Source organism: Anser brachyrhynchus, assembly GCF_964034855.1.
Source record: "Anser brachyrhynchus genome assembly, chromosome: 7".
In the NCBI taxonomy this organism is placed as follows: Eukaryota; Metazoa; Chordata; class Aves; order Anseriformes; family Anatidae; genus Anser; species Anser brachyrhynchus.
Genome location: NC_137701.1, coordinates 15,759,458 through 15,778,595, shown reverse-complemented (window position 1 = coordinate 15,778,595; position 19,138 = coordinate 15,759,458). Strand labels below are relative to the sequence as shown.

Here is a 19,138-nt window from a genome sequence, read left to right as displayed (position 1 = left end):
CTGCTTAATGCGTTCGTTACACGTTACACAGGGAGAATGCACTCAGGATCCAAAGGCACCAGCTGGCAGCTCAGCTTCACTTCGTCCTCAGCATGACTAACAAAAATAAGGTGTATCTTCCACACTACAGCAGACGACGACTGAAACTGTGCCTCAAGACATAGCTAGCCTTCTCTGTGTTATTTTTTCCCCCTGTGCTGCTTGAGTCTTTTCATCCAGCTTCTTATGGGCAGCAGGCTGTATGTGCTTCTCTGCAGATAGCATTGTTTCTTGTCTTTGCAGTGCCTGCATGTTGTTGTTTGCTCTTTTCTTCCCTCCTCCCCATGTAACGAGAGGGGCAGATGCTTTCTACTGGACTGGAACATGGTTGAATGTGTATCTCTGTGAAATATAGAGAATGAAGGCTGGGCCTGACCCTTGAAATTTCACTGCAAACAAACATTCTTACGCATGCAAGTGGCTCAGTTGACTTCAGAGAGGCTGCTAGTGTTCATAAAGGATATCTGTGTGGATGAGACAGCAAGATGGACACTTGGTTTATTGTTATGATAATTTAACTAGCTTGAGGCTGCTACGAGATAATGATAAGGATGTCTCAGAAAGATAGCAAGTTCATAAAGTGTTTCATTTTAAGACATGTGGAGAACTATTAGCAGAGCAGCTGTAGTTTTTTATATCATTTCGTAATGCGGGTGATGTGGCATTCTGAAATTAAAACCCTCTTTGGGGTGACGTTTTGTCACATACATCGTGACCAACACCCCACCTTTTTCAGAGCATTCTCTGACTGAGCCTGTACAAAGGCTCTGAGCCCTTTGGAGGGTAAGGACCTTTAAAGTGCAAAACAACTGTTTTCCAAGAAGAGAGTTAGGTGAGTTTGCCAGATTGAACTAACCTGCTCTGTGGAAGAAACAGTCTGTGTTTCTGCATCCCTGCAGCGGAAGAGTTGAGACATTCCCAGGCGTGGCCCTGGCAAAGCCCAGTGCCCATGTATTTCTGGAATGAATGCCAGCTGCCTCCGCGTCTTCTCACTTGCGCATTGCAACGCTGTACAGCCAAAGCCACCGGGACTTGCAGACAGCTCTGAAAATGATCCCAGGGAAAAATCATCTAGGACCTTGTGCTCCTTAAAAAAATGACCCTTGAAACTGCAGTCACATTACCAGAGGAGAAAAGAGCCTTTTGACTGAAGAACAGAACCTGTGCACTCTTTATACTTTTGCCCCTCCAGGAACAACCAGCAACATTTCATTCCTGCTAACACCATCACTGTAAATTTAGAACTCATCCTGATCACTTTAAACAAAAAGCTGGGCACATGGAAGCACGTAGCTGTAACATAACTCCTGCTAGGTCACAGACAGGGTAAAGACTCAGACCTAAGGACTCCTGCCACTAGCTTCACCCACAAAACCTGCCTTCTTCCATCAGAGACATGACCTTGGTTCCAAATCATTGTGTGAGCTTGGGAAAACCACTGAATCATTTCTTGTTTAGTTTCCTCATCTCTGAATAAGGAAACTTTTTTGCAGGGAGGGGATTAGCTTAAAGATCCACGGAAAGCTCTTCCCACTCTGATGGAAAATGTGACAAGCACATTACAGTGCTGTCAGACACACGAAGAAAGCTAAGCCCAGCTCCCCATATAGGACTTTAAATAACCAGCAACTCTCAGTGAAGATACCAAAATCAGTGACATCTTAACACATTAAAGAAGGCCTTTTTGAGGCTCAGCCACCAAACATGACCTCGTGAAAAATTTACGTCCCTATGAAAAACATGCTTGGACACTGATGAGCGCTGCTGGAAAATTACACTTGGTCAGGCGGACTGAGAAGTACAAGGCTGCTAACCTCTTATCCCTTCAAAGGCCTCTTCCACTGAGAAGTGAAAATCTGCTGTTACGAAGGCAGTGAATCCACCTTTTCAGTGGGTTAACTGCTGGCTACCTAACATCTTCTGTTCATATGCCAAAGCCTGTGCAGGATAGTGTCCTCTGTTCTCCCTCCCAAAATACTGCTGAAGATAAAGCAAGCGACTGCTTTCTGAGAGCTTCTACTGCCCGCAGGGCATCCGTTGCCTGAGCCACCTGTGAAACCAGTCATTTCACCTCTTCTTGTACTTCCTGCAGCAGAAGGCATGTTGATACAGGCTTCCCCCAGTCTGCCCCTGCACCTCCCTCTCTCCCCTCCAGTAAGACCCGAGGCTGGTGTTTTTGTTCGGCTGGCTACAAACCATCACGCACCCAGCCCAGGGCTGCAGGGCAGGGGTTCGAGCCCCGCCACCGCGTTGCTTCCTGTTCTGGTGCTTGCCTGTTTAGCTCGGGGACGCCACTGGCCCCTTCCCTCGCCTTTCCTAGGCTCATTCCAATCCCCACCCACACCTTAATCTGGTATCTGGCATCTAGATTTGACTGACTTTCGAAGTAAATGGGTCAGGTTAGTTAGCAGAGGCTGCTGGGTTGCGATTGCAGCTCTTCGCATGCTGAGTCACCCCGGCAGCAGATGTCATCTGCTTCTTGTTTGAGGGAGAGGCACACAGGGAATTAAAAATGCAATATGCACTGCTAAAGTCTTACACAGCTGTATTCAGCAGGGATGAGGAGGAGTAACAAGGCAGTCAAATTACAGGGGGTTCTACTATGAAGGCAGAAATTCAGGGGAAAAGCTTTTGTATGAGTTCTTATTTCAGTTTTCCATGCGTGCTTCAGTGAACTGGCCAAATATAGAACACCCAAACCACTGGAGAAGGAAAGGAAATGAGGACCCAGGAAAAATAAGACACTGATGGTGATGCAGGAAATACTTCTGAATTAAGCCCATTCTGCTGGAGCCATCACAAGGCTCCCAGAAGGCCACAGTTGTAAAAAATGAGTCACTCCTGGCCTTGAGTGCAACACTGGCTTTACGCTGTTGACAAGGGATAGCAATGGATCTGTGTGGCAGTCGGGTAAACCGTGTTTGTTTTTACAGTCATGTATAAAAATACACATCACTAGAAAATCAAAGCAACAGCCACAACAGACCAAAGACTTTCCACAGGAGACAGAAAGCCTAATTCTCTGAGAGCCAGCGACCCCAGCTGCTCTCGGGGCTGAGAACGTCACTCTCTTTCAAGCCTTGACCCAGAAGAAAGGAAATCAGGGCTGCATTTTGTTATTTCGGCACAATGGGCTTCAGCAACTGCAGCTCAGTTTAACGAACTGCAAGTCAACTTGCAGAGAAGCAAAATACATCAACCCTCCTTCAGAATCAGGCACATTTGTTTCCCAGAAAATCCATCAAACCCACTGCAAACACAAGGTCCTCTATGTGGTTCAGGCTGCTGAAGTGGAAGAGCCACCCTGAGTAAACACAGGTCAAACGAGGCTAAGCATTTTTTCTTCAAAGAGTTATCTGGAAAGGATTATGACTCCAGCAGCAGCACTGGCCACCAAATGTGCTCAGACATCTTAGCTGAACTCAGGGTATCTTCCAACAAAAAGCCTGGGGTTTGTTCCTCTAGATGCATTTGTTCTGGGAGGTGTTTATGGCATTTACTGGCAGTTGACATTGGAAAAATACACACTTCTAGGCTTGCGTTTGTTGAAAAGAGGGAAGTTTTTGCTGAAACATTTGCTTCTATTTTTCAATAGAGAAATAAACAAATCAATAGTTTTCTGCTGGACTGAAACTTCTGTCAGTGCAACCAATTGGCTGGCCAGCTGGGTTCATGGTTACATCCCTGTCCCACTTCTACATGGCACTGCAAGCTCTGACAGCAAAAGCTTTTAACCTTAGGACAGCCTTGGCTGCAACTGTAAAAATCCCGCCTCGCTCCCTGCCCCTTTAAATCACCTTCAGCATGGTTCCTCACTCCCATTTACGTCAATAGGATTTCAGCTGAGGGAGGCTGAGCACCGTTTTGTTTTTTATGACCTTTAAGTCGAAGACTTTAAATGTTTTTGTAAGATTAAGGAAAAAGATTTGTAGAGCTAAACTAGGGGATTTGGAAGACACAGTTCCACTGACCTTCCAGTAGGATTTGAGGCAGCACTTTCCCAGAAGGTGGCTTGGCAATGCCCTTGGTGCCAGGCAGCAGAGTCAGCCCCCAGCGCTGGCAGACACCCGGAGGCGGCCGCTCGGTGCAGCCCCGGCACGAGCCCGGCTCTTCGGGCTTCCCACGCTCTGCTGGGAGACATGCTTCACACGGTAGAACTGGAAAGCACTTCAGATCACGCCATGATCTTAGGATTATTTTAATTTTGCATTTTTTTTTCCCCTACTGAGATCTATTAATTAGGCCATTTGACTAGACAGGAGAAAAAAATCCTAGGAAAATAGACTCCAGGGAGCTATCTCATCTGAGCTGGGCAAAAAAGCACATTACCTCATGGGTGATTTCTGTCTCCTTTTGCAATGATATTTGCTCCTTCAAGGCTTGGGAATCTGTTTCATGTTTATCAAAATAAAAGCTGCAGTATTATTGAAACCAAAGTTCTTGTAAGACATTTAAGAAGGTATGCCACAGTTTTCTTCTTTAAATAGTCATGGATTATATGGTCTTGCCTGTGAAATTTCTCTGGAAAGAATGGCCTATCCTCTAAATTTGCCCTGAATTTCAAGCATTTTATTCCGCCCAGGGTAGGCACAAGATTAGCTACAGCCCCCCCTCCTGCCTGAGGTCTGCAGTTGCTCTCAGCCTTTCGGCATGGGAGAGGCACTGCCATAGAGTCCCTTGCTCTAGAGTGACCCTAAATAAAACCCAGCGTGGCATACAGGAGGTGTTCACATCCAGCATTTTGCTTTGGGGCCCATTCTAAACACAAAGGCTTTTCTTTAAAACATGATGCTTGCATTTAGTAATGAGCAGCACACATTAAAAATTACTAGGCCAGTTTCCAATGCACTCCCTCCCGGTGAGATGTACTGCATGTGGTGGTGTTAAATAGCTTGAATACTGTAGCACAGATGAGTCCTATGGCACTCTCTGTATTATTAGGGAAGAAGTGTCCAGGAAACAAAAGCTTGTGCCATATTCAGTCCTGGTGTATGCGCCTGCGTCTTCATTTTCTTTGATTATTTATTCTGCAGCCCAGGGTTGGAGCTTTCATCAGAACTCCCTATCCTTGTTCCTTATATAACAACTTTCTCCACTCCCCCTCTCCTTCTGTAGGCTTTACTTTTGCAAAAAAGAGGATGCAAATACTCTCCTAAAAATGCAAGTTGCTTATGCCTTGCTACCTGTTAAAGGATATGGGGCAGTGGGAGACTGCAGGTTGAGCAATCATGGCAAGTATAGAGAACCTAAAGAAATCTGGGTTCTGTTTGATGGCACTAAGTTTGACTTTGGGCATAGTTAAATCAACATACAATGTGTTTGGCACATTTTTTGTTCCAATTTTCTCTTCTCTCTTTCTTGCCATTTGGACTCTACGCATCTGAGTGTTTTGAAACAGCCAGTGGGTGATTTTCCACATTCTTTCAGCTCTCAAAGTTAGATCACTGAAGTTATTTTCCTTGGATGGGTTTCATCCATATGGACTTTTGACTACCTTCTTGATCTGGTTTCCTGCCAGTGTGAACATTTTTGTCAAGGGAGCTCCCTCCTGTTGTGGTGTAAGTGTTGTAGGTGGGTGCTGGGAGGTGTCTAATTAAGCGTCTTCTGTGAAGTAATCAGAGGTGTCAAAGAAAAGAAATTCAGGCTACTCTGAAAACAGCCTGCACTGTCAGTAGCAAATGTGAAACAAACTGCAAGCTCAAATGTCTGATTTCTTGTGAGAAGGCTCAGTAAGAACATAGAGCTTTAGTCAAGCAGGAGATGAGAAAGCCCCTGGTGCCAGGAAACTGGGAAAGTTTATATAATGTGTCTCGATTCCTCTCACTCACTTGCATTAGAGATACTGAGCTTACAGTTTTGCAATTGTCCTAGGAGATTACGTGGTTCTCAAGAAATAAAAGCATCTAGTAAAAAGTAAATTGGCCCTAACTACTATTTTCAGAAAGAGTGTTTTCCTCTCCTCCCTTTTCTCTCTGTCTTACAAAACCAACGTGGCCAAATTTATGATTAGTAGTGAGAGGCCCTAGGTTAAATTTAGAGCCATAGGAAGCCCTCTAAACCTTCAGCACAAGAAAAACTGGCTGACACAGTCATGACGGGTTTATAGGGCAGCACCAAAGCTAGCACACAAAGTATCCAGCATTTCAAATAGCTCATTCACAAAATCTGTGTACTACATTCTGGAGTTGAATCCTGTTTGCCTTTTGGGAGTTGTCACATTGAAGCCAATTGGATTACTCATTTGTTTGAGGCAAGCAGGATTTAACCCTCCAAGAAACAAAATGGATTTGCTAAATGAAAAGGATTAGTTTTTTCTGTATAATACCATGTTAGGGAAAAAAAAAAAAAAAAAGGCATCTCTCCTCCTTCTCTTTGTTTGGTGCAATATTAGCGGGAATCTGAACAGGACTCTTCTGTGCCCTTCACATTTTGCATCTTTTTTTTTTTTAATTTTAGTTACCAGCTTCTTTGCCTTGCCATGTTTAAATCAGCATGCAAATGCTGATGGCTGCTTTTCAGTATGCAGGTCATACTGCATTGTTTCTGTAGTGCAGAACCACTCTCTTGCTTTGGTGTTTGAGAAAGGGTATAAATACTGTGTGGTCTCAGATCCAGACTTATTTGTGGTGGATTTAAGGCTGGGCATGGTTTCTGATTTGGCAGTGCTACAGATGCAGTTTTTTGCCATTCTTGCAATGTGCTGATACTGGAAAGTAGGCTGCTTATGGCGATGTCTCACAAGATCAAGCGTTTGACCCTTTCTTGAAATGAAGTTTGAATTCAAGGTCTTAGTCTGAGCGAGCGCTACACTTGGTTTCTTTCATCACCGAATGAACCCCTCTGGCAAAATAGATAGTTAGGCAACAGGTCCTGCTGAACTGAAAGAAACTTCATCCCCTGAATTGGCATGTCAAGGGAGGAATGGTGCCCTTCTACGGACGGACAGCTTCTGCATGGCTGGAGTCAAAGAAATTGCAGCTGCATTGCACTACTTCTCTCACTTATTGTCATCCTTTCTGAGCACCCAGGAAAAGAGTCAGTGAGCAGTCCTAGACTTCCATGATCTTCATCTGGAGATTGGCAACATCAGATTTATGCTTCTTCTCAAGATGGGACAATACTCAAATGAGTGAGATGAGAGTCTGGCAAAATTATAAGGCCCCTGGTTTGGAAGATCTGACACACATACAGAAGTGTTCTCTTCTGTCAGTATATCTAACAGGAATTTCATAGAGAAAGGAACAGTCTGCAGATTTTCAGCATAATGTTTCTGAATCTGATCTGTGTGAATGTGTTACCGACTGTAATGCTATCTCTGCTACAGATTTTATTCCTTCCCCAATTCAGAGACCCACCAGAGTAGTGGCTTCACAGTGGATAGTCTCTTCAATCAATGCTAAAAAGTTTTGGATGTTGTGACAGCTCTTACCAAGGCCAAGATTCAACGCAGGAGGTGGCAACATCTATGGGGAGAAGATTTACATGCACATTAGTTCTCTGCATAAATCTGTCTGCCTCCTGAAAAACAGCTGTGAGCTCCACAGGCCCAGGATAGCTGTAAGACACAGAGGGCGGAAGATTTATTATTTCTTTTAATACTTTAGCAATGATGTTATTTATCTGCCAAGTGACAGACCTCTTGGTGGGAACAATTTCGTGTTCCACCAGACTGCCATTTGAGGTAGCCTAAAAGGTTTGCAGTCGGCTACACAAATAAGAAAAGGATGGAAAAGTCTGCTCAGGAACAGCTGTAACCTATGAGGAGCAAAACAAAATCCACTCTGGCAAGCTGCCTCTCTGAGTCCAGATACTGCAGTCTGCACAGCAGATTGATAACCTGCTTCCCCTTCCAGAAGGCCTCTCTTTCACACATGCTGGTACCAAGGAGGAGTACAAGGCATTAACTGAGAAGCAAGTGAGGTCGAGGACCGGTGTTATGAACGAGCTGAATGACCAAACGTGCCGCATGCTAAATTCAGGTTAGTGCAATAGATCCCTCGGACTACACCGCTCTTTCATGTTGCTGCTCAGGCAGCCAAAGTCCAAGGCCTCTGTTGCTGAGGAACAGACAGTGCAGGATTGCTTACACCTCTCTTGTACTAATTATTTTTCCCCAGCTGCTGCAGAAACCATCTGCCCCGTGATGACAATCCAGGTTGTCACATCATCAGAGTAAGTATCAGGAAAAGGCAGCTTTCCTCCCATGAATCTCAAAACGCCCCAGATGGAGGTAAAGAAGTTCAGTCAGCAGAAATGCTCCCATCTTGTCACGACGCGTGTTGCAGTGTGGGCCGGTGGATGTTCCACCATTAGTGAGAGGAGGAGGAGGAGGCAGCAGGAGAGGCTTGTCCTTGCCGCGGAGGCACAAGGAGAGCACTGTGTGAGGGGATGCAGCAGCTGGTAGGAGTAAGAGCAGAGGAGGAGCGAGAACAGGGGCTCTGTCAAACGCAGGAGATGCTCTGCCCTGCTGGGCGCTGCAGCCAGCCTGCAGTGGGGTGCCCCGGGAGAGAGCCAGGGGCCCCACAGCCAGCACGGGGGGGCTCTCCCAGGAGGGGACGGGCTCCTGCCCAGCTGAGCAGTGACCTCCCTGCAGCCAGGGCAGGGCTCAGCCGCCCGCAGGGTTTCCCTACTCAGCTCCATTGCTCCAAGGCACAGAGGCAGCAGCGGCTGCACAGGGAAAGCTGACTTCAAGATTGGCCTCATCTGCATTCAAAGCCAGGCGTGGGCGATGCTGCCTGGGGATTGCATTAAACTGTTTACTTTTTCTTCTAATCTATCAGCAGACTTTGCCAAGGTATCTTCGAATGCAGCAGAAATGCCTGTTATTCTTGGACCTTAGCAGTGTCCTCAGCTCCTGTAAATTACAGGAAGGGTGAGTGACACAGGGTGTGCATTATCTTCTAAAGAGGCTTTTTATTATTGCGGTGCCAAGCTAGGGAAGAGCATGAAAAGAGCAAAGCAGGCAGCGACGGTTATTTGAGTTGTTGTGCTGTTCAAGGCTGGAAAAGGGTTGCTCCGAGCCATTCTCAAATGACTCCTGCTGTCAGTATGGCCGGGTGGGTATTCCCTAGAGCAGGGCTGCTGGGCTGAATCCAGCCCTAAATCTTTGAGAACAGGGCTGCTGTGAAGAGTGGCACGCTGCTTTGTTCTGTACGGGAATATCAAGACAGGAGTAGCTTAAAAAAATAGGTCAGAGTATTTCTATTTTAAGTTCTCGTCAAGAAATCCGGGGGTGCAGCGCGGTGTGCAGGAGGCGCTGGCGGCTCAACCCCAGGGCACCCTCTGGGGGGAGCAGCTCAGAGCTCCGTGCCCAGGCACAGCAGCACGCCCAGGAAAACGCTAGCAAGAAGTAAGAAAGAAATGCTCGTACAGTTTTGATTTCGTGGATGCTGAGCATCTGCCAGGCTGCTCTGGAATAAAGTTCAGTATCAGACCGAATCCACTAATAACAAAATCCTATTAACTCTGCATTTTCTCACCATACAAAGGCTAGTCATGGGATCCTCGGTAACAGTAGCCTCATTCTGCACAGCAGATCTTATTTTACATTCCTGGGGCCAGACACTCAGCTGATGTCAATAAGTATATTTCTGAGTTGCAGTAACTCCGCTTTGTACTAGCTGTGACACTGACTCGCTGTTAATTGCACACGTTACAGTTCTCTGGAACTTCTCTTGCCACAGACTGCAATAAAAAAGCATTTTCTGGTGGTAAGAGGTCAGTAAACAAATCTGAGATGAAACAATCTCTTTGTGATTACGGTTATGCTTTAAGAATAATTTTGTCCTTCCACGAACATAATATACATGGTCTGCCTGGGAGCTCTGAACAAGCAAAAATGCTTGTTTACAATGACTGCAAATAAAACAATAAAGAGATTTGTTTCCATTTTCAAGCACGATTGTTATTTATGACTTTAAATCTGTCTATCTATGTATATCATCTTCCTAGGAGCTGCTGCTAATTACTTGCCTATTTCCTTCACTCATGGCTTATAAAACCATCCCCAGAGCAACACCTGCTAATTTCTAATTTAGCCTGGTTTAACCAGCCCGGCTGTTCAGGCAGAACTAGGTTTCTAGATTTGTTTTTACACAAGTCAGCTGCGATCAGGCTGAAGGTGATGAGACTGCAATCATTTAAGTGCAATATCAATTTTCAGGCCTGCATCCTTCCTGCAGCTGGACGGTTTGGCAGTGGAAAACACGTCCCCAGTGGCAGGGCAGGGGCAAACAGCCGCTGCGGCCTGCACAAAACAGCTCATCTCCCTATGCCAAATGGGTCTAGTTTTTCACAGCCCACTGTCATGGTTTCAGCCTCGTCTCCTGTTCCCGTGAGAAGCGCTGAACTGCCAGCCTGCAATCTGCAGACTTGTGTCTCCCCACAGGCTGTTGGCAGACGGGGCAGCAGCAGGACGAGCGCCCCTGGCCCACCCAGCCCCGAGGCCAGCCCGCACGGCCAGCCAGCCCCTCTGCTCCTGAGGCATCACTTGGCTGCCGGTGGCAGAGACGGCAGTCTGGGAAGAGATGGGCCGCACACCCAATCTGCTCTGAGCATCTGGATCCTCTGTGCTCTCGGCATCTTCTCCTCGCCTGCCAGGATGTTCCCTTCTGATTGCAAACCCTTCTCCCAGGGACTTCTGCAGGAGACACTTGGCCAGTGCGTGCACTGACCCCTACGGCTGCCAGACAGTCCATCCAGACCTGTGTCTGCCCCACCAAGCAAACAGTTCCGATACAATTAATATTCCCTCTGCCCTTCGTGCCCCCTGTTCAAGCACCAGTGCCTTACACCGATCAAAGCCTGCTGCAGACCTGTGGAAGCCATGCGTGAAAGCGCCTGACAGGCAGCTTGCTAGGTGATGGTCTCAGGCTTTGGAGTAGGGCTGGCATTTTACGTGACTGGAGACTGCTTCCCTTACCCTGACCCTACCAGTGAGCACTTCCAAAAATGCCTTTTAGCATTACTGAGAGGGCAGCAGAAGCAGACCCTTTGTGAGGAATACACACACGCATTCATTAGTCCTCAGGAAGAAATGAGACCTGAAATCAGCAGCAGACGTTAGTACTTAAAATTTCCTCCCTGGACTTCTAACTTGATGGTGCATAATGAAAAGAGACTTCGTAAACACAAGGAAAATAATTAGATCCCTTAAGTTATTGCATCTAAATTGATGCAGACGCTATAAACAAGTATTAGTCTCAAAAGTCCACAGGTATCTGCAATTTCAGAGCCACTTCAGATATCACAAATCAGAGAATCTACTCTGGATTTTCAACAGAAGTATTAGCATTGATTTCATATTAAACCTCTATCCAGTTGCACAGGGGGAAAAAACGTATTCTGTTTCTCTCTTTTGGTTTCCAGTCCTTCCGTCATGCTGTATGGTGCTATAATTTATTTGCCCTTTTAAGAACTGGGAATTAATGTACAGATTGATTACATAATGTCTACCGGAGCTGCAGATCCTATGCATTGCAAGTCATCTTTGAAGCTAGGGCATATGACACAGCTGAGACTGCATATGGTTTAGTCTTATATGGTAGGAACTTATGGGATATACTTGGAAGCAGAAATCAGATTAAAAGAGAGAATTACTATTTTTTGCTTGCCTAAATATGAATATAAATAAGGCTCTACATAGATTTTCTGCATTAGTCAAGGGAAAGGATTAAGCCCACTTCCACTAAGCGATAGCATTATTAAACGTGCACTTGGCATGTGAAAAACTTTGTTCTCCGATTTAAAAAACAGTGGCGTAATTACTAGGCCAAACTGACATGCATCACTTTAAATGCTTGCCAAATGCTTGGAAAATAATTAGAACACAATTTAATATGGTGCATGAAATTTAACTATGAATGTTTTTGAATTCCTCCTTTGGGATAAAGTTTAAAAAAAAAAAACACCAAAGGCTGTAATCAGTTTGACAGCAGGGCTAACCCGTCAATAAAGCAGAGATGGTATTCGTTCAGGTGCTGCAAACACATTTGAATACGGAAACGCATTTCAGCCTCAGGCTTCCAAGAAATGCTGACATAAGATGGGGAGAAAATGACTGTAAAACGTCAACTACCTAGACAGCCTTTTTATTAAGCAAGGAAGTAAGCTGAATCTGTTTTGCCTGCAGATCTGGATTTACCTATGTCATAAGAAATGATGGAAAGCCTTAGCTGGGAGTTATTCCAAAAAAACACGGAGGCTGAATTCAGAGTTTTCCTGTCCAACACTTGCTGTGACTTTATTAGCCAGCATTGTTCACATCTGCTTATAGGTAGCACACCAGAGGAGCATGTGATCCAGCTGTTGCTATGGTATCTAGTGGGATTTTAAGAAAACAACAGAAGAAACAGTGGCAAAAACCCTTGCAGCTGACACCTGAGTTAAAGAGACATTGCCAAAAATGATGGGTTGAGCATACCTAACCTTTATTTGTCAGATTTTTTTCTGAAGGAATTGAGCGTTTAGAACCCCAGGGAGAATTATGAGTACCTGGAGCCTCTCGCACAGAAAGAACAACAATACCAATAATAACACCATCCTGCCATTTCTTTTTAAATGCCTCCTTGATTTAGCAGAACAACATCTGCTTTAAGCTGAGCTCTGAAAACACTCAGTAAGCCTATCTCATCACCAATGCAAGAGGATTGAGACCTCGTTCATTACAGAAATCTATACGTCGGCAAGGAGACAACAGCTAGCACCTTGAACCAACCTTTCCTTGCCTCCCCCTCATTCATGCAAGGCTACAGATAACAGAAATACACAGAAACTTTGTTCCCCAGATGCTTCCTAAAGCAAGGTTGCTCACCCTCATGCCTTGCTGCAGCAATACCTATACAGCCTAACAGAAAAACAGACAGAACGAGGCGAGGCGCACACAAAAATCTGTTTGGGGGACAGTTTTTCCTTCTTCTTCTTCTTCAGACGGAAGTTTTCTGAGACCTGTCATCTAATAAGTAAAGAAATTTCAACGAGTGTTTGGCTGAGCGCAATACTCAGCCTTTTGTGAGCCAGCCAGCAATTTGGAGCCTGCAAAGCCTCAGGAGACTGGGCTTTCCCCTCGTTTCTGCTGGTACTTCCCTTCAGTGGGTCAGTCAGAAATACTGGGATTACTGTTCTGGCTTTGTTGCATGCCTGCGAGAGTCTGCTTTGTGACAGTGAAACAATGTGCTACACATTGAGCACCCCTTGCTCCGGCCCCGGAAGGAATCCCTGAACAAGAGAGTACCTGTCTGAGACGGTGTTATGTTTGGTCACAAAGTAACTGTGAAGCAGCTGTCCTTGCTCCTGGGGGAAGTTTCTGCTTCTGCAGAATTTGCCTCTGCACAGTGCCCAGCTGGCTTTTGGGAATCCAGCATCCCATCCAGTGCCAGCATCCCCCAGCTGGGAAGAGTCACGGTCTGGGATTTCATCTAGTTGTGGACGAAGCTTCAAGTGAGGCTGATTCTGTCCTGATGGTTCCTCCATTTCGAGTACTAGCCCTGATTAACCTCTGAGAGCCAGCACCACGTCCACCGCGTAGCTGCAGAACTACTGTGGGCTACCAACAGACAAGCGTGATGCTAATGCAAGAACAACGGGCTTTGTGTTGAAGGGAATCTGCTTTCCTGACTTGAACACAGATAGTCTGCTCTGCCACGGCTAGTGGAGGGCTTAAAAATGTATTTCTTCTCCCTGGTTCCTCTTGAATATTATAGACTTCATGAATTAATCAGGAGAATGCTTGGTGCAGTAGGTGGAGATATGAGAGGCTGTTTATGTTCAGCACGAACACAAAATGCTTTGTAAAATTGATCTATAAAACCAGGACTTGCAAGAATCGTATGCAGTTTAATAGCTTACTTATACAACCTGATAATAAAAAGTGCTTAATCCAACATTATATGGATTTTTTTTCCCTGACAGAGTATGAATAATTTAAGATTATTTTTTTCAACCACAAACCTCTTGCCATGACCCAGTCAAATCTTATCATCCTGGGATGTATTATTCCACAAACCAAACCTGGGGACATCCCACTCTGCACAAGCAGTCCCACTACATTACACACAAGACAGGACAGTGGGGCAAGGCTAAGAGCCTGGATAAGAAAAAGTGGCTCCGAGATATTTCTTATAATTGACCTGTGAAAGCTCATCTGCTAAATTCACAGTAGAGGAAGGCTACAACCTCTAGCACATAGGAAGAGGCACTTCACCCCAACACTCCTCAGCTCAGGAGTGCCAACAAGCCGACTTATCAAATGCTGATAAAGAAGCAAGCGAAAAGAAGTTTGGGAACTTCTGCTGAAAGGCTTTTCAGAGCACTGGGGAAGGGAGTGAGCACAAGGCAGGAAACTGCAGTTTGTGAGGCTGCTGTCTAGGTTGTGTCTGCCCCTTGCTCTGCCCCGTGCCATTTAACCTCTCTTCCACTGTGCCTGGCTCTAAACCTTTCTCTGTCTGCAAGCCTCTTCCTGTTGATTCCCACAGAATACTAAAATCTGTCTTCCTTCTTTTGATTAATTTTGGTCAGGTAGAAAGAAATCAAGGCCTTCCTTCCAAACGGGAGATGTTTCCTAGGGACACTACTGGAGGTAGGATTTTGTCCCTGATCTCCAGTTCGAATCCTCCTTTTCTGCACAGAAGCTACTTAAATGCACTATCTCTTGGCACCACAACTGACTACTTCCAGTCTATTTTTTTCTTTGACAATGTACTTTGACATCTTTGCCTCAGCTTTGCCTACAACTTTCAATAAACAGAAGTGCTTTTCAATAAAAAAGCTGTTTAAGCCTTAAGCATCTGCCTGCTGCTTCTGTACATCCCGTGAAATTCCCCTCTTCCCACATCCTCTACACCTTTGCATCTGCCTCTCTGTGTTTCTGCCTGTGGACTAGTGTGATCTCACCTCTGCTACAGTTCTTAGTCATTTCCTCTGGCCCGCTGCAATCCTGTTTCCCTCGATTCCCCCGCTGCCAGCTCTCTATAGCCGTGCATATGCGGGAGGCTCCTACTGCCATTTCCACATACACAGGGGGAGGTTACAAAATAGATTTATTGATCCAATCAGCTCTTGAGTGGCTGCTCAGCTGCAGAGATCCCAGTCTCTCACTGTTTCAATGGCCACATGGAATAGACACCTTTTGACACAGGAGAGTATGAAGGTTTAGACTGGCACAGGCAAACTAATCCAAGGTGACACCATGCATGCCCTGAATGCCCCCAAATAAATTCACGTTGATTTTAAATTCCCACTCATTTAGAGACCAAGGATATTACTCTCAATCAATGACGTGTTTGGAAAATATCCTTTGTACTCCTGGTGGTTCAGTGAACATTGCTCAGTTGCCCTAAATTAATTCCTTAGTTACATTTTTATTAAGATGCCCAGAGTGTCTTGAACATGGGGTAGGCTCCCAGGAATTAAAAATTAACACCACCGGGTCTCCCTGGAGACTTCAGAACACGCAAGGGCAAATTGCTGGTGTACAGAATGCAAATTCCTGTTATGGCAATGTGTTCACAGCTGTTATGAAAGGAGGCAAAGCCTTGCAAAGTGAGGTCAATAAACCAGACAATAAATCAAGTTTATGAAAGTCATGACTGGTGGGACTGCATTTAAACATTATCTGGGAAATGTATGACAGCCATGGATGAAATAACTTCTGTCTCAGGAAGTCGGGTGGGAGCAGATTGATTTCATCTGCTGAGAAGCAAGGAAGAAACACTGCATATTGACACTTTGGGAACTGTCCATGGAGTAAATGACAGTGAGAGTCAGAAGCACAACAATGTGTAGTGGGAACACACAGAAGGCTTTAAAAGTTCGTATGTGACATAAATGGAAATGAAGCGTTGCAAAGAGGATAGGTCTTCTGGAGAATCTCAGTCTCTTTTTTTCCTGCACTTTGTCGTTGCTAGAGCTCATAGTGTGTTTTGCTTGCTGGGTGTACCTAGCTACTGCCCACTAAGATTTTTTTATTTTTATTTTTCCCCAGAACAGACAGCAGGCAATATTAAGTAAGGATTCTGAGCCTGCTGGCAAGGAAGTTAAATTTGTTTAATCTTGGTACCATCTTTCACATATGGCTTTCAGAATTAGCTCCAGTGAACATATAGTTCTGTTTGGAACCTCAGTTTCAGTTCAGTCAGTTTACAATAACCAACAGTTAAAAAGATAAATAATAAAGTTAGTAAATCCAATTATGCTGTTTATTCTAAACCAGCCTGAAATCTGGAAACTGAGGGTGGTGTTTTACTTGAAAACTAAATGGGCAGCTGGTTGAGTTTACCAGGAAAGAACGATCCTTCCCCAGTACTCACTAACTTCCTCTGAAAGCTGTAACTGGTTCTGTTTTGCAGCCAGATACCCTGAATACAAAGAATAAAGTGTTAAATGGCTGTGCTCCAAGCACACATGGTAGTGGCTTTGTTATGACCTAACAACACTGTATGCAAGGCAGTGTTTTTAAGGAGTGGCAATGACTTTTATTAGGCCGATATAATTGGAAAAACAAGCAAGTTTTCTTTTCAAGTGTGGAATATAAGCAGTTATCCTCAAACCTAAATACAGGTCAACAATCAATCTGAATTTCATTTTCAAACTTCTGTAAGATTATTTATTTGAAGTTGCCTTAAGATTTGCAGCTCCTTAATAGAGAATTAATTAATGCTCTAAATTTGAGCTTCTGCCTGATTTTTCTGCATGCAATGGTTTTGCTGCCTGGCAGCTGTTTTAATCTGCAGGTATTAGTAGTACATGTGATATGCTGTGTCATAAAGGCTGCTTATCGTATAGCACTTAAGGTATACATTGTACTTAGCTGACACGAGCGTAATGTGGTTCCACCCCGAAGGAACTCAGACATCTTTGAAACTTATTCCTTACAGCCCATGGCTATGAGTAAACTGTCTTTGCTAGCTGGGTTTGAGTTCAGGCTTGTTCCCAAAGCGGAGTGCTCTAGAAAGCTACAGAAACCTATGGAAACAAGACCAAACTGGAAGAAGCATAAATTAGAAGAGAAAAATGAGGGATGTGCCAATGAGCTTTGTAACCTGTTTCTTTTCCTGGAGGGTGTCTGAAGTGCACTACCATGGAGAGTTCACTACTCTGTAAATACAGAAATTTCAGAGATGTTAAGTGTTGCCCTCGGTTATTGGAAACCTCTTCTAAAGCAAAGGAGTCATCCATCCTAAAAGCATTAACACCAGCAGATCCAGTCCAAGTTCTTTGATCAAATAGTGACAGTCCAAAATATTACTCTGAGTGGTGCCAATTCTACCCTGTGCTTTAGGGGAACAGCAAAGCACCATTATTTGAATTACACATATGGTCCCCAGGCTGCATTAAGCCCTTCAAAAAGGCTCTCAAACTTCATATCCATAAAAGTAGTAGATGAAATACAGAGCCACATGAAAGACAGGGGAAAGAAAAGAGCTCTACCAAATAAAAAAAGACATTAGAATTTGCTTCTCCCGAGAATGGTGTCTGCCAGGTTGGTATAAAATGCTGGTGTTTACAGATCTGCTCGTTTAGAGCTCAGGCTGTACAAGCGCCCTTAGCTAACAGATGTTTCTAAGTGTAAAAGGACACTATTGTCTGCAGAACTTGCATTCTCCAGTGGTATCTAGCCATTAAAATTGAATTATGGAATCAGGAAGAACCAAATCTCATATAGCAACATCTGTAGGATCCTGAAGTGAGGCAAGAGCCATTTATAATCATCCTGCTTGTACTAAGTGCTGTATCATCTTACACCAAGGTTTTCCGTAGAAGTTCCCAGCACAACAAGGAAACAACAAAAACAAAGGAGAAAGGAGGCAGCAGAACTTGAAAAACTGTTCAGCAACATCTGCTCTTTACAACAGTCACTCTTACATTCACTCATCTTCTCTGCCTCTTCCGAGTCAAAGACTAAATCAGAATCAACCAGAAGGTGGCCTAATTAGATTGCTTTTATATTCAAGGTAACACCACCTGGAGTCATTAACACTACAAATTATAGGAGTTCAGTCATGACAGAGCACTACAGTGCTTGATGAATAGGAGGAGGCAGAGTTGAGTGGCTTTAGAAATCAAGACAGAAGGAATCAAAAGTGTATGGCAGACTTCTGAGGCTGCATCTCAGTGGGTTTTATGCAACAACATTTTATATTAGGAATAAAAGGATGGCTTAGACAATGGAAGGCATCATCATGGACTGCGTTTATGCTTTACAGATTCAGCAAAAATTTTTAGGCTCTAAATGTGCATTCACTTTCAAAACAGAGTGGGCGAGAAAGGGAAAAGTTTCCAGGATACATGCTATTGTTAACACCAAACAACACTGCTATAGGTATATCTTATCAAATGCCAGGGCCACATGTAGTTCCTGGTTCCTCGTTTCTCTGGGAAAGCTCCTGTGTGGCACAGGAGCAGAGCAAAGAGTCTGCCTGCTATTGCTGCTCTTCAGAGGTATGGAACTATGATATTACATAGCAAAGCCCTCAGAAAGGACTGGTGATTTGGCACAACCAACTTTAAACACTTCGTATGTCTGATTTAAAAAGGCCCTGGCATTTAACGTTCTGTGAAAGTAGGGCCTGGTTTTGATGCATCTACTTGGGCACCCAGAAATCAAGCCACTATTCAAAAGTACACCAGGAGCTTTATACACAAACAGCTCATGCAAAGCACAACTGTCAGAAGTCTGACATCTAGAAGAGCACAATGGCAGCGGACTGACATGCAGTTTAGCTCCTTCCATACATGAGGAACATGTAAACTAGAAAACTGAGGCAGACACAGGACAGTGTTTGGAAGAAAAGGAGAGGCACAAATCTAGGATGTCTGAGGATATCTGAGGATGGAGTACAAAACACCTAGCCAAATTATTTTAAGTGGTATTTTCTGATTAGAAAGCAAACACAGCTATATATCAGAGAACTGAAATTCCATTTACAAGAATTATTTACATAGCTGAAATTTCCAAACAATGGAAGTATGGGATCTTTTTTAAGACTCACAAAAACCATGTGACGCTGACATACTTCCCATCATGCGGCAGATGAACATCCATCATCCTGGGCAAGAACAGAGTTCTGTTTTTTGCAGTGTGGGAGCAGTTGATTTTGATGCC

The 19,138-nt window shown here is 44.5% G+C and overlaps 1 protein-coding gene across 1 annotated transcript in view; it reads right to left on the bottom strand.

Moving 5' to 3' along the window:
- The window catches only part of LOC308198300 (uncharacterized protein), a 240,330-nt gene continuing 221,192 nt past the window's right edge, over window positions 1-19,138 (bottom strand). Inside the window, exon 7 of the mRNA XM_080600535.1 lies at window positions 1-19,137. The gene's annotated coding sequence lies outside the window, so the exon portion shown is untranslated. The remainder of the gene's footprint in view (window position 19,138) is intronic.